Here is a 12,682-nt window from a genome sequence, read left to right as displayed (position 1 = left end):
GATTGGGGAGGGGGAGGGGGAGGGAGAGGGAGAGGGGAGGCGATCAGTGGCCTTGCTACAAAAACTTTTTCTGTCATTTCAGGCTTTCCACATTTTGGAGGACATAACTGTTTTTCTGGTGCCCGACTAGCAAAGGGAGATGTTATTCCAAGCTGCTGATGGGAAACTTGCAGCATATGCAGCCAAAACATTCAAATGTATAGTGACTAAACAGCACATCTATGAGTGGAGTGGCTTAGCCAGCTACCAATGTGGCCGTGGAAAATATGCCCTTCCCCACAAAGTGACTACCTATTTGGAGTTCCTGCTTCAGGGAAAGCTTGCATCTATAGGCACCAGAATTCATGAGGGAATCAACAGGATGTTGTATTAGCTCCCTCATGGCTCAGCTGATTATGATTGCATGCAAACACCCAGAAATCCACAGCCATTCCCCTTACACCTCCTCTCCTTTCCCCCCACGGCACATTTTGGGACACATTTTGAAACCCTGTTTGACTTTGGGACAAATGATTTTGTCACCTGTGGACTGCACGGACTGCCTCTGACTGAAATGGACTAGGTTTGTGAAACGAACACATTTCCACCTCCCTCCTCCCCAAATTCACTGTTTCCAGTCGGCTCGTTATCCCCCTGAGTGGTTACAGGCGTGGCAGTGTAAGATTATCATTTTTAAGAAACGGGAATGGCCCTAGCAAAAATCTGCACTCTTCCAGTAAAAGGTCACTTTCAAGGCATTTTTACTGTTTTCATTTTCCAATGGCCATTTTAAACTCCACGTGGTAGCGGGTGAGAGAGGGATGGGAGGCCATGCTGCTGGCATACAATCTGCCATTAATGGATACATGCTGCTATCAAGGGCTTCTCATAACTTTTGCATTGTTCCACATTCTGTATCCACATTCTGCATTTGCATTGTTCCACATCAATGTATCTCAGCTATATAATTACATATTGTCTCATATTTGTCTGCTGCAGGTTGGGCGGTGGGCTGCTCCTCAGGGCAGGCATCAAACAGCTCCTCCAAGTATGCGTGATCATTCCTGGTACTCTTACTAAAGTCCACTGTTTTGCCAGCCTCGCACCAGAGATTTCCCAAAATCTGGCTGTGCTCCTGTGTCCATGAAGCAATGCACTTTGCAAAAGGCTTCTTCTGGTCAGTCTCCATTGCAAATACAGAAGGCTGTCTACTGGGGTGCTTGCAGATCGGCATTCAGAAGACAAGGGTAGGGTTAAACACTGACTCACAATGTTGCTGCAGTACACCAAGGGAGGTTGCTTCTGTTTTCACTGGAGTGGACTGGAGATTCTTGGGATAAAGAGAAGAAAGGCCCATGGGATTGTGGCATACTTTTGGCGGACTCCCAGGACCTGAGTCAGTGTGGAGGGCTGTGTCTACACTACAAAGCAATAGGGCTTGAACCCTTGGTCTGAGCTTGACTTGAGCTTGGACCCTCCAGACTCACAAGGTCCTAGGATCCTAGGTCTGAGCCTGAATCTGAAAGATTTTTGTGAAGACGGAAGTGGGGGTTGGGCTCAAGCCTGAGTGTGAGCCCAGGTTTCCATTGCAGTGAAGACATATCCTATCTATCGATCTATCTAATCTCCTTTTTTCTGTCTTATATTTAATATGCACAAAGATACTATAATAATAATAGTAATAATAATAAATAGGCAGATTCTGTGATCCAGGGCACCTTTAGACACAGTCAAATCCTTGTGTGGATGACAGACCATTGGACAAATCTAGATCCCTTTGAAGCGAATGGCTAAATCCCAATTGTTATGGTTAGCTGCACCTCTGCCCTTTCTCTGGTCTCTGAGCATACCCCCTCTGGTCTCTGCCTCATGCCTGCATCTCTTTTAGGATTGAATTACATGGTTCTTCCACTCTTAAACTGGGTCCCTGGCTACAGCACCTTGTGCACCAAATGGGATTTTTCAGCAGATCAACTGTGTTTGGTACCTGTCATTCTTCCCTCAGGAACTATGACCGGTAGTAAGTTGAGTGACCAGACAGCCTTCTCCAAACAAAGTTTGATTTATTTATCACAGCCGGACAAAGCATAACATAAAAGAAAATATTACATAGCAATTCCACATTTGTCACACCAAAAACTTCAATGGGATCAAAATTGGGCCTCATTATCCAGGGTCAGATTGTCTTTAGGATACATGCAAAACCTTTCTCTTCAAAAAAGCCTTTCCATCATAGCAAGGATGATGCAACATTTATTTATTTATTTAGATAAAGAAATACTAAAAAGACACCTATCTAAGGCTCTAGTTGCCCTAACCCATAGTTAATAACACAACAAAATCCCAGAAGCATTAAAATAATCATTTCAGCAGGAAATCAGCTATTCAGACAGCTACAGAGACTCTTTTCTGCCCCTTCATCATTGTTGGAAACAAAACTTGAGCTCTCTCAGAAATCCCACCAAGAGTTGATGACATTAACACACCCAATATATGAGGGGGAAAAAATGAGATCCCTGTCTAATCAAACACACCCCACTCTCTCAAACTCCCATGTCCAAGAACACCTGGAACAAGGAAACCAACAAACCAATAAACAAAACAAAACAAACAAAAAACAACAACAGAGACAATGAAGCAAATAAAACCTCTCAGATCCCAAGCAGAATTTTATCCCCCCCAAAAGAAGAAGAGCCAGAGGGACTCCATGAAGTCTACCTGGGACCTATCTATGGCTACTCATTTTATGTGCAAGGGGCTTAGATAGCATGGTGTTGCTGTCAACAGAAATCCCTTAGACAAATAGATTCTGATCTTATTTACTCTGGTGTAATTCTACAGTTACTCCAATGACTTGAGTGGAGATAGTCTGGATTTTTACCATTATATAAACAGATTGCATGCTATGTTTTTATGGAAAAAAGTTGTCATGAGTTGAATATATCTACAAAGAAACTCAGAATAAAATCATGATCAAGGGAGAAAGACAGACATTTTATTCTTGGGTGAATAACCTCCACCCAGTCAGTTTCCTCAGTGCAGCTTTGATCTCTTTGTTCCTCATGCTGTAGATTATCGGATTCATCATTGACGGCACCATGGAATAGAGAACAGCCACCACAAGATCCAGACCTGAGGTTGAGTTGGAGGTGGGCTTCAGGTAGGCAAATAAGGAAGTGCAAAAGAACAAGGAGACCACAATAAGGTGAGGAAGGCAGGTGGAGAAGACTTTATGTCGGCCCTGCTCAGAGGGGATTCTAAGCACTGTGGTGAAGATCTGAAAATATGATACAGTTATTAAACCAAAGCAGCTTAAGTCTAAACATGCACTAAAGGCAAGAACCACAACTTCACTGAGATATGAGTCAGAGCAAGTGAGCTTGAGTAGCTTTGGGATTTCACAGAAGAACTGCTTGATGATGTTGGACTGTCAGAAGGGTAAACTAAAGGTGTTCCCAGTGTGCAGTGCAGAGTAGAGAATACCACTGGTCCAGGCACTGGCTGCCATTTGGACACAAGCTCTCCTGCTCATCATTCTCTCGTAGTGCAGTGGTGGGCAAATGGCCACGTATTGATCATATGCCATGATAGTGAGTAAGGCAACATTGGTTGCAACAAAGAGGACAAAGAGAAAAAGTTGGGAAATGCATCCAGCATAGGAAATTGACCTGGTGTTCATGAGGGAGTTGGCCATGGATTTGGGGATGGTGACAGAGGCTACATCTACACTACAGGGGGGGGGTCGATTTAAGATACGCAAATTCAGCTACGCGAATAGCGTAGCTGAATTCGACGTATCAGATCCGACTTACCCTGTTGTGAGGACGGCGGCAAAATCGACTGCCGCGGCTCCCAGTCGACGGCACTTACTCCCACCTCCGCTGGTGGAGTAAGCGCGTCGATTCGGGGATCGATTGTCGCGTCCTGACGAGACGCGATAAGTCGATCCCCAAGAGATCGATTTCTACCCACCGATTCAGGCGGGTAGTGTAGACCTAGCCAGAGATGGAGCCAATATCTAGGATGGACAGATTCATCAGGAAGAAGTACATGGGGGTGTGAAGGTGGTGGTTGAGGGCTACAGCTGTGATGATGAGAAGGTTCCCCACCAGAACTGCCAAGTAAAGCACTAGAAACACCACAAAGTGTAAAATCTGCAGCTCCCGAACTTCAGAGAATCCCAGGAGAAGGAACTCAGTCACGGTGGTTTGGTTGGACATTTTCTTCCTCAGCACATCATGTCCTGCCTGTGGAGGGCAGGAGAAGGGCACTGGTCAGGATTAGACTGACAGATAGAATTGCCCTGATTCCCCTCTCAGTAATATCTCATTATGTGAATGTCAGAAGTGCACAGCTCTCCCATCACTTTCATTGACTAGGAGTGATGAGTGCTCCTCCCCTCTACAAATCAGACCATTAGTCCTCTACGTTATCACACGCATGTAAATTGGCATAGATCCCTAACAGTCAATGGAGCTGTATCCGTTTACACCATCTGGGGATCTGGCCAAGATGTGGCTTGATCAAATGCAATATGAAGGATGGAACAAAGTACAACCCAAATCCAACAATTCTAGCCAAGACGGTTCCTCTATTGTGATAAACAGCGGGCTCACAACTTGCGCATGAAACTAAGATCCTAGTAAGCCAACACACCCTGATTCCCACTTTTCAGAGAAAAATGCCATAGACTCACCCAGCCTCCTAAGTGGCAGATTGTCTGTCCTGAGTCCACCCCAACATCACATAGACAGCCTGCTACTTGCTTACAAATTGATTTATAGCAACACATACTGGCTAGATTCCATCTCTGTGTAATTAAAGGCTAGTAGCACTGTTCAGTTACTTCTATGTTGTATCAGATAACTCTGTGACAAGTTATCAGCTGAAACCTTTTGATTGCCAGAAATTGAAAAAAAACCCACCAGGTTTTCAGTGAAAATTCAAAAGTTCCCACAGGGGAAATAAAAATCTTATCAGCCATAGATATTTGATCAAACTGGTAATAAAATTCTAAGACTTCAGATGGAAATTCATATTTAGCTTCTTAAATTTCCCCTGTATATTAACCCCAAACATATTGAATTGAAAAAGGACACTTACTGTGATGCTTTTTGTGGAATTTGGCCCAACTTGTGATGCATTCGATTCTCAAGTGTCAGGATTGCTTGGTCATTAGCTATTATGTACCCATCACTGTATTATCCAACAGCCATTTCAATGTCCCTTAGTTGGATTTCCTTCTGCAGTTCCGAGCAGACAGGGATCCACCCCCAAGGGGGGGCTCCCTGCTGCCCTCTTAGGGGAGGCTTGGGTGAGAAGCGATGGACTAAATGGGATTGGGGACTGAAAGCCCTACCCAGCTCTAGAGTTGATCCCGGCTTGTGCAGGCATCAGACATGGTCACAGCCCAGAATGTATCTGCTCTGGGGCTAAATAGCTGAATCCAATATCCAGGGCTGTGGCCCAGCTCTGATCTCACCTCTGGAGCAAACCAGCCAGACAACCTGCCGAGCTGACCCTAACCCACCAGAGGGGGAACAGCACCCACCCTGGATCTCACATGATGGCAGCATCCCTGGAAGGACCCTTGGCTAAAAACAAAGCAGGGCTGAGGCCCAGAGTGATTCCCAAAGGGATTGCAGAACGAAACACTGATTTGAAGCACAGACATGTGACCTACAATAGCTAACAGCCTAGTGGCACCAGAAGCTCAGCTGGCCTGGAATAGCCTGTTCCTTCATTAACTCCATATAATCACTTCTGAGTGAGCAGAGTTGTGGTTTGTTTGTTTTTTTCTCCTGCATTATATTAGCAGCTCTTGGGGTGTAGCCACTGGAGGGACCCACAGCTCAGGCTGCCCTGGGAGTTTGAAGCAGGTCACTAAGAGGTACAGAAGCAAACACGAAAAACTAAGGGCCGGGTTATGAGCTGGTGTTAATGATACAACTGAGCTCATAGTAACTAGGGCTGTGTGCACCTACTAGGGGTCTGGCCCATTGATAATAATGGAGATATGCTGATTTACACCAGCTGGATCTGGCCCATTACACAGGTTCAAATCCATATTTTTGGTAGTGAATCTGAACAGAAGAAAATCAAAAGTTATTAACCAGCCTGCAGGATTTTAGCGCTTTGTACATTGGGATTAATTACAAGAGTGTAACTTTTACTTGTTATGGAGCGATTCATTCCCATTACAGATAGAACTTTGGAGAAATTCAGTGTGGCGGAGATTTCATGTATCTGATCTTTAACTTCTGTTAGGATGAATAGTTAGATCTTTCTTTCTTTCTTTCTTTCTTTCTTTCTTTCTTTCTTTCTTTCTTTCTTTCTTTGCAATGACATATTTTTCTTCCTGCACACAACACTAAAACAAAAGGCTCATTAGGCTGAAGATGCAATGCTACATTACATTTTTAAAAAATGTTTAATTCACATTGTTTTCTGGCACATCAGAGAGATTGAGTAACTATAAACGGTCAGATTCCAAGGTGGTGTAAATCAATGTGACTCCATTGGAGTCAGTGGGCCAGATTCCTTTCTGGTGTAAATAGGCGTCGCTCCTTTGGAGTCAATGTGGTAGATCCCCCAGCTGGGGAAAATCATCCATTTCTCCATTGGAATCAATGAGGCCAGATCCCCAGCGGGTGTAAATTGGTCATAGTGATATGGAGCTATGGCAGTTTACACGAGTACCATGATGCCTAGCTTTATTTTTGTTCTTGTGTTGGAGTTTCTCATTGCTTAATGCCACCATCCTATTTCAATACCCCTGGAAGATTCTAAGGTTGTAAAATCATGGTTTAATAGACAGAAATCTGAGACGTGCACCCAGCTGGTAAACTGGCTGGTGAGTATATAGACAGTAAGCCTAGGGCTGATAGGAAACATAGCAGGGATGGAGAGGGATCAGAGACTGGGGACCAGGCCCAAGCAGAGACACCTACCCAGGGGAAGGAACTACTCCAGTGGGAGAGAGGCCACCTAAGAGGCACCTCAGGAGAGAGTGGGGTGGGGAGAAGTGGTGTTACTTCTGTAATTAACTGGGCTGTATTTACCAGTCCATCCACTGAGGACAAGCATGGTCAGGGAGCAGCAGCTTGCACCTCAACCTTATGGAGTTAATTTTCTGACTGGCTCAGGCTCTCTGCAGACTCAGGCAAGTGTTCCTGTGCTGGTCACTCTTGGCGCAGTTTCTCCATCTCAGAGCGATTAGCTCAGGCTCTCTGAAGACTCAGATGGGTGTTGCTCTGTTGGTTACACTTGGCTATAGTCTTAGTCTTGGGCTATATTTTCAAACTTTCCATCCCATGAGGAATAGAAAATTAATTTTATTTAAAAAATGAAAGCTGAGATTCCGCTGCAATGGCATGACTCCTGGAGTTGGGTCCTTGATGCTGGCTTATAGTGCTTAACCCTTAATCCATCCTCAAATTCTTTCCAAGTATCATATTTCCATATACACAATTGCTGTAACTTGTGAGGGATTTTATGTGAAGTTGAATGTACAAGGGAGGGGCTCCCCATAATTGTGTTTAGATGGAGAGGTAGGTGGTGCAATCAGGAATGAAAGAAGTTTCCTCAAGATTATCTTTCTACTGACATATGGTCCATGATTTGAAAAAAAAAAAGAGTTTGAGAATTTCTGGACAGAAAGGTCTGCCCAGGTGGGTCACATTTCAGGATTGGGACAAAATAAAAGCGATATCTGAAGATGTGGCTCAAAATAATTATTGCAAGCATTGTCTTAATATTAACAAGACAGCAAATAACATGAAGAACATGAAGAGAAAGTCTAGGGTGAAACATCCAGAATAAGAAATCGACCTGGTGTTTAAGAGGGAGCTGGCCAATGATTTGGGGATACTGACAGAGAAGGAGAAGATGGACAAATTCATTAGGGAAAGTACATGAGGGTGTGAAGATGGTGGTCAAGGGCTATGACTATTATGATGAGAAGGCTCCTCATCCAGGACACCAGATAAAGCACTTGAAACACCAGGAAGTGTAAAATATGCATCTCCTGAACATCAGAGAAGGAACTTGGTCATGGTGGTTCAGCTGGACATTTTCTTCCTCAGCACATTGTGTCTTGCTGATGGAGGGAAGGACAAAGGTACTGGTCAGGATCAAAGTGACAGAGGGAAGGACCCTGATTCCCCTCTCAGTAATATCTCTTGATGGGAATGTCGAAGGAGCACAGAACTTGTAACTTCTATTGAGTAGGAATTGCCACTGTGCCTCGCCTCAGACACCTGTCAGGTGTGTTATCACACTAGTGTCAATTAACTTAGCACTCTTGAAGTCAATGGAGCTGCATCAGTTTACACCATCTGAGGATCTGGCCCAAGATGTTCCTTATCAAATACATTAAAAAGTGGAACAAATTGCAACCCAAACCCATCAGACCTAGGAAAGATGGTCCCTCAGTTCTGGCAGGGAATCTAACAACTTGGGTACAGCTCTAAAATACTAAAGTGGAAATACACCCTGATTCCCACTTTCCAGGGAAATACGACACAGTCTGACCCCCACATCCTATGATCTAACTTGTCTGTGAGAACATAAGCAAGGCAATACTGGGTCAGACCAATGATCCATATAGCCCACTTTACTGACAGTGGCCAGTGCCAGATGCTTCAGAGGGAATGAGCAGAACAGGGTAATTTTGAGAGATCCATCCCCTGTTGTCCTGTCCCAGCTTCTGGCAGTCAGAGGTTTAGAGACACCTGGAGCATGGGGTTGCATCCCTGACCATCTGAGCTAAGAGCCATTGATGGCCCTATATGCCATGAACATATCTTGGTCTTTTTCCAACCCAGTTATACTTTTGGCCTTCACAACATCCCATGGCAATGAGTTCTACAGGTTGATTATGCATTGTGTGTAAAAGTACTTCCTTTTCTTTGTTTTAAACCTGCAGCCTATTAATTTCATTGAGTGACCCCCTAAGTCTTGTGTTATGTGAAGGGGTTAATACAATTTCCTTATTCACTTTCTCCACACCATTCATGATTTTATAGACCCTAATAATTTTCATTGCCCTTCTCTGTAACTTTTCCAATTCTAATATATCTCTTTTGAGATGGGGTGACCAGAACTGCTCACAGTATTCAAGGTGTTGGCCTACCATGTATTTATATAGTGGCATTATGATATTTATTGTCCTATTATCTACCCCTTTCCTAATGGTACCTATTAGGTTTTTTTTTTTTTTTTTTTGAATGCCACTGCACACTGAGTGGATGTTTTCAGGGAACTATCCACGATGTCTCCAAGATCTCTTTCTTGAGTGGTAACAGTGAACTTAGACCTCACCCTTGTTTATGTATAGCTGGGATTATATTTTCTAATGCGCATTATTTTACATTTATCAACATTGAATTTTATCAACCATTTTGTTCTCCTGTCACACAGTTTAGTGAGATCCCTTTGTAACTCTTCACAGTCACCTTGGACTTAACTATCCTGAGTAATTTTGTATCATCTTCAAACTTTGCCAGCCTACTGCTTACCCCTTTTTCCAGATCATTTATGAACAGGTTGAACAGCACTGCTCTCAGTACAGATCCTTGATGGATCCCACTCTTTACCTCTCTCCACTTTGAAAACGGACTGTTTATTCCTACCCTTAGTTTCCTATCTTTTAACCAGTTACAGATTCATGAGAGGACCTTCCCTCTTATCCCATGACTGCTTACTTTGCTTAAGATCCTTTGTTATACAGGACGTCTGACTAGATGAACACAGTGCTCCCTTCTGGCCTTGGAATCTATGAGTCTATGAAACAAAACAAAATAAAACTACTACTACTAATAATAATATATTAATATATTAATATATTCCCATGATGTAATACTCAGTGATAATAATAATAAACATGTGTATGATAGTTGGCCCTGAGATATCAGTCCCACTGTTCCAGGTAAGATGCAAAGAGCTCACAGTCTAAATAGACAAGACAGGCCAAGGGTGGGAAGGGAAACAGAGACCCTGAGTTGAAGGGACTTGCCTAAATTCACCCAGCAGATCACTGGCAGAAGAAACCAGGAATTCTAACACACACACCCCTTAGAATTTAACAGCTTTATATGTTTTTGGTATCAGCCCTCTGTGACTGTGACTATGAGCATGTTTTAAAATTACCTGGTTTTGATTTCCCTCACATAGAGTGTGTGTGTGTGGGCAGAGGGGACAGACACAGACATGGACACACTGAGTGTCAAAAATTTATGGGCTTAGACATACAGAATCATTTAACTTGGAGAGAGAGACAGATTTCTTGTATAATTTGTATTACCCTGACATCTAGAGGCCTCAGTCTCCTAGTTGCTTCACAAACACATAGTGAGAGACAGCCTCTGTCACATAGACTGTATAATCCAAACACACAATGGAAGGGATGGGAACCTGAGGCATAGAGAGGAGAAGTGACTTGTGATAGGTCACACAGCAGGTCCGTGGCCAAGCCAAGACTAGATACCAGGTCTCCTGAGTTCCAGTCCTGTGCCCCTAGCCATTGGATCACAGTCATTGCGCTAGACACTACTGCCTCTCTGTAATTGTGATCACTTCAATTTCTGGGAATATTTATGAAAGTACAATACAGACAGAAAGTAAAGTTGGCCTCTGGGCCTCTGATCCTGTGCTGTGCAGGGCTTCAGGGAGTAAGTGCCTAAAAGCCCTTAGGAATAGGCATGGATAAATATCCTTCCAAGAGCACCAGTGTTAGCCACACATATCTCGTCTGTAGAGAGCAACAGGTCTTTGTATTTTTCCAGCAGGTCAGCCTCAGTGTGAGGAGAGAACAGTTTCTCCTAATACAGTGATAGATAGATAGATAGATAGATAGATAGATAGATAGATAGATAGATAGATAGATAGATAACTGAAAGGAGTCTGGAGTTGGAGGAGAGAAGAGCTGGGAGGATTTCACACACACCGGCACAGTAAGTCTGCTGTTGCAATGAAATATATGTGGGGTTTCCAGAAGTGCCTTTTAAGGAAAAAATTGTAAATTATTGTAAATGGACATTATGTATTTTTTCAAATTTTCAGTGTTATTTCAATTTGGACATAGTTCATGCTGTATGGTGCAGCTGGTCTCAGGATCAGGTGAAAAGCCAACAGAGACGAGATAGTTGGGGTGGAAAGAGAACGGAAACCTGAGCAGGATCTCACATGTATCAGTCTGTGGTCCTCAGTGGTCCAGCAGTGATGTCCAGGCATGCACACTGGTGACCTATGGTCCGGGTGTATGATGAATCAATGATCCTCAGGGCTCATGAGCAAAGGACAGAGTCTCCAGAGCGAAGGGGAAGCCTGTCGAGTTTTCACGTGAGACTCCCACAGGAGTCTGCTCCCTGTTTGATCCTCTCCATCATTTTAAGGACCACAAAAGGGGGTGATGGGCGGTCTAGCCCATCCGCTCATTATATTGTTCACCAATTAGACCTAGTTTGGTTTATCTTCAATGAAATTATAATGCAGTCTTTAATTACACAATCACATATTCCTTTTCCACTGGACCCCTGCCTCATTCAGTGCATAGGATGTACTTAGTGAGCAACTATTCAGTACTTTGTTTTCTCCTCATTCTTCACTGTGTGCTCCAGGCCTTATTCACTGCACATTCTTCTACCCTGCTCTGAAGACAAAATAATCCATCATATCTTGGGCTTTTCTATGGTGCTCATCACTATAATATATGAATGTTTCATGAAAGGGCTCGGCAAGAACCCGCATGTCCATTTCATGGGATAGGCTGTGATTTCAAAATTTATTTTCATTTAAATTGTAATGAAAAATTGAATTTCAAAATTTCCTATGAAATAATTTTTAAAAAACTTTGGGGGGTCAATAGGAACATTACATTTCAATAAAACTGAAGCATTTTGTTTCAATGTTGACTATATTTTTTATGTTGCTTTAGATTATTTTATTTTAGTTAATATATTTTTTAAGAATAAATATTTTATTTTATGAAATGACTCCTCATGCCAAATGTCAAGTCCCTGCTCCAAAGCATACTCTCACTGGAGCTTAACATGAGCAAAACAATATATTTTCCCCTGGTTCATTCTTGGAAATGTCTCAACTGTTTTGAGGCAGACACCTGGCATAGAAAATATCAGCCCCAATGATTGAAGTCTGGTAAAGTTATAAGCAACAGAAAATAGGACCCTGTAATGGGAAGTGTCAGGCAACATTAATAAGAGGTAGCGTTATCAACGCACCTAGAATAACATCAATCAGTACCCAAATGCCAAATAATAACTTTGTGCACCCTAATGACTTTGACATGTATGCATTGATTGACCCTAAATTTGAGAGTTCCAGAATGAGAAATCATTAGTCCTTCTGCATGAGATCCAAATGTCATTTATCTTCTTCCTAGTCAATGCAATCTTTAATTTCTTATAGAAAAAAAACAATGATGCTAAATCCTGCAGTTCTTACTCAAGAGAGACCATCATTGGGATCAACGGCAGTGAAATGCAGTACAAATAAAGAGAGCCCAGCTACATGGTGCCCTGATCGTCACTGGATCTTGAACTTGCAGCAGTTCTACTACAAATGCTATTACTGCAAATAAAAATTCTGTCTAGTGTTGCCACATTAAACAGAGATACAGTATGGTATAGTGATTATGGGAGTTGGAGTCAAGGTTCTTGTGTTCTATTCCCAACTCTCACCTGAG

At 42.9% G+C, this 12,682-nt stretch overlaps 1 pseudogene; it reads right to left on the bottom strand.

Annotated features, from left to right (window-relative positions):
• Positions 1 to 2,974: 2,974 nt before the first annotated feature.
• LOC135888323 (olfactory receptor 14I1-like) lies at positions 2,975 to 4,199 on the bottom strand (annotated as a pseudogene).
• Positions 4,200 to 12,682: the final 8,483 nt, after the last annotated feature.

The sequence above is a fragment of the Emys orbicularis genome, chromosome 13 (assembly GCF_028017835.1).
Source record: "Emys orbicularis isolate rEmyOrb1 chromosome 13, rEmyOrb1.hap1, whole genome shotgun sequence".
Classification (NCBI taxonomy): domain Eukaryota; kingdom Metazoa; phylum Chordata; order Testudines; family Emydidae; genus Emys; species Emys orbicularis.
This window is presented reverse-complemented; position numbering and strand designations above follow the sequence as displayed.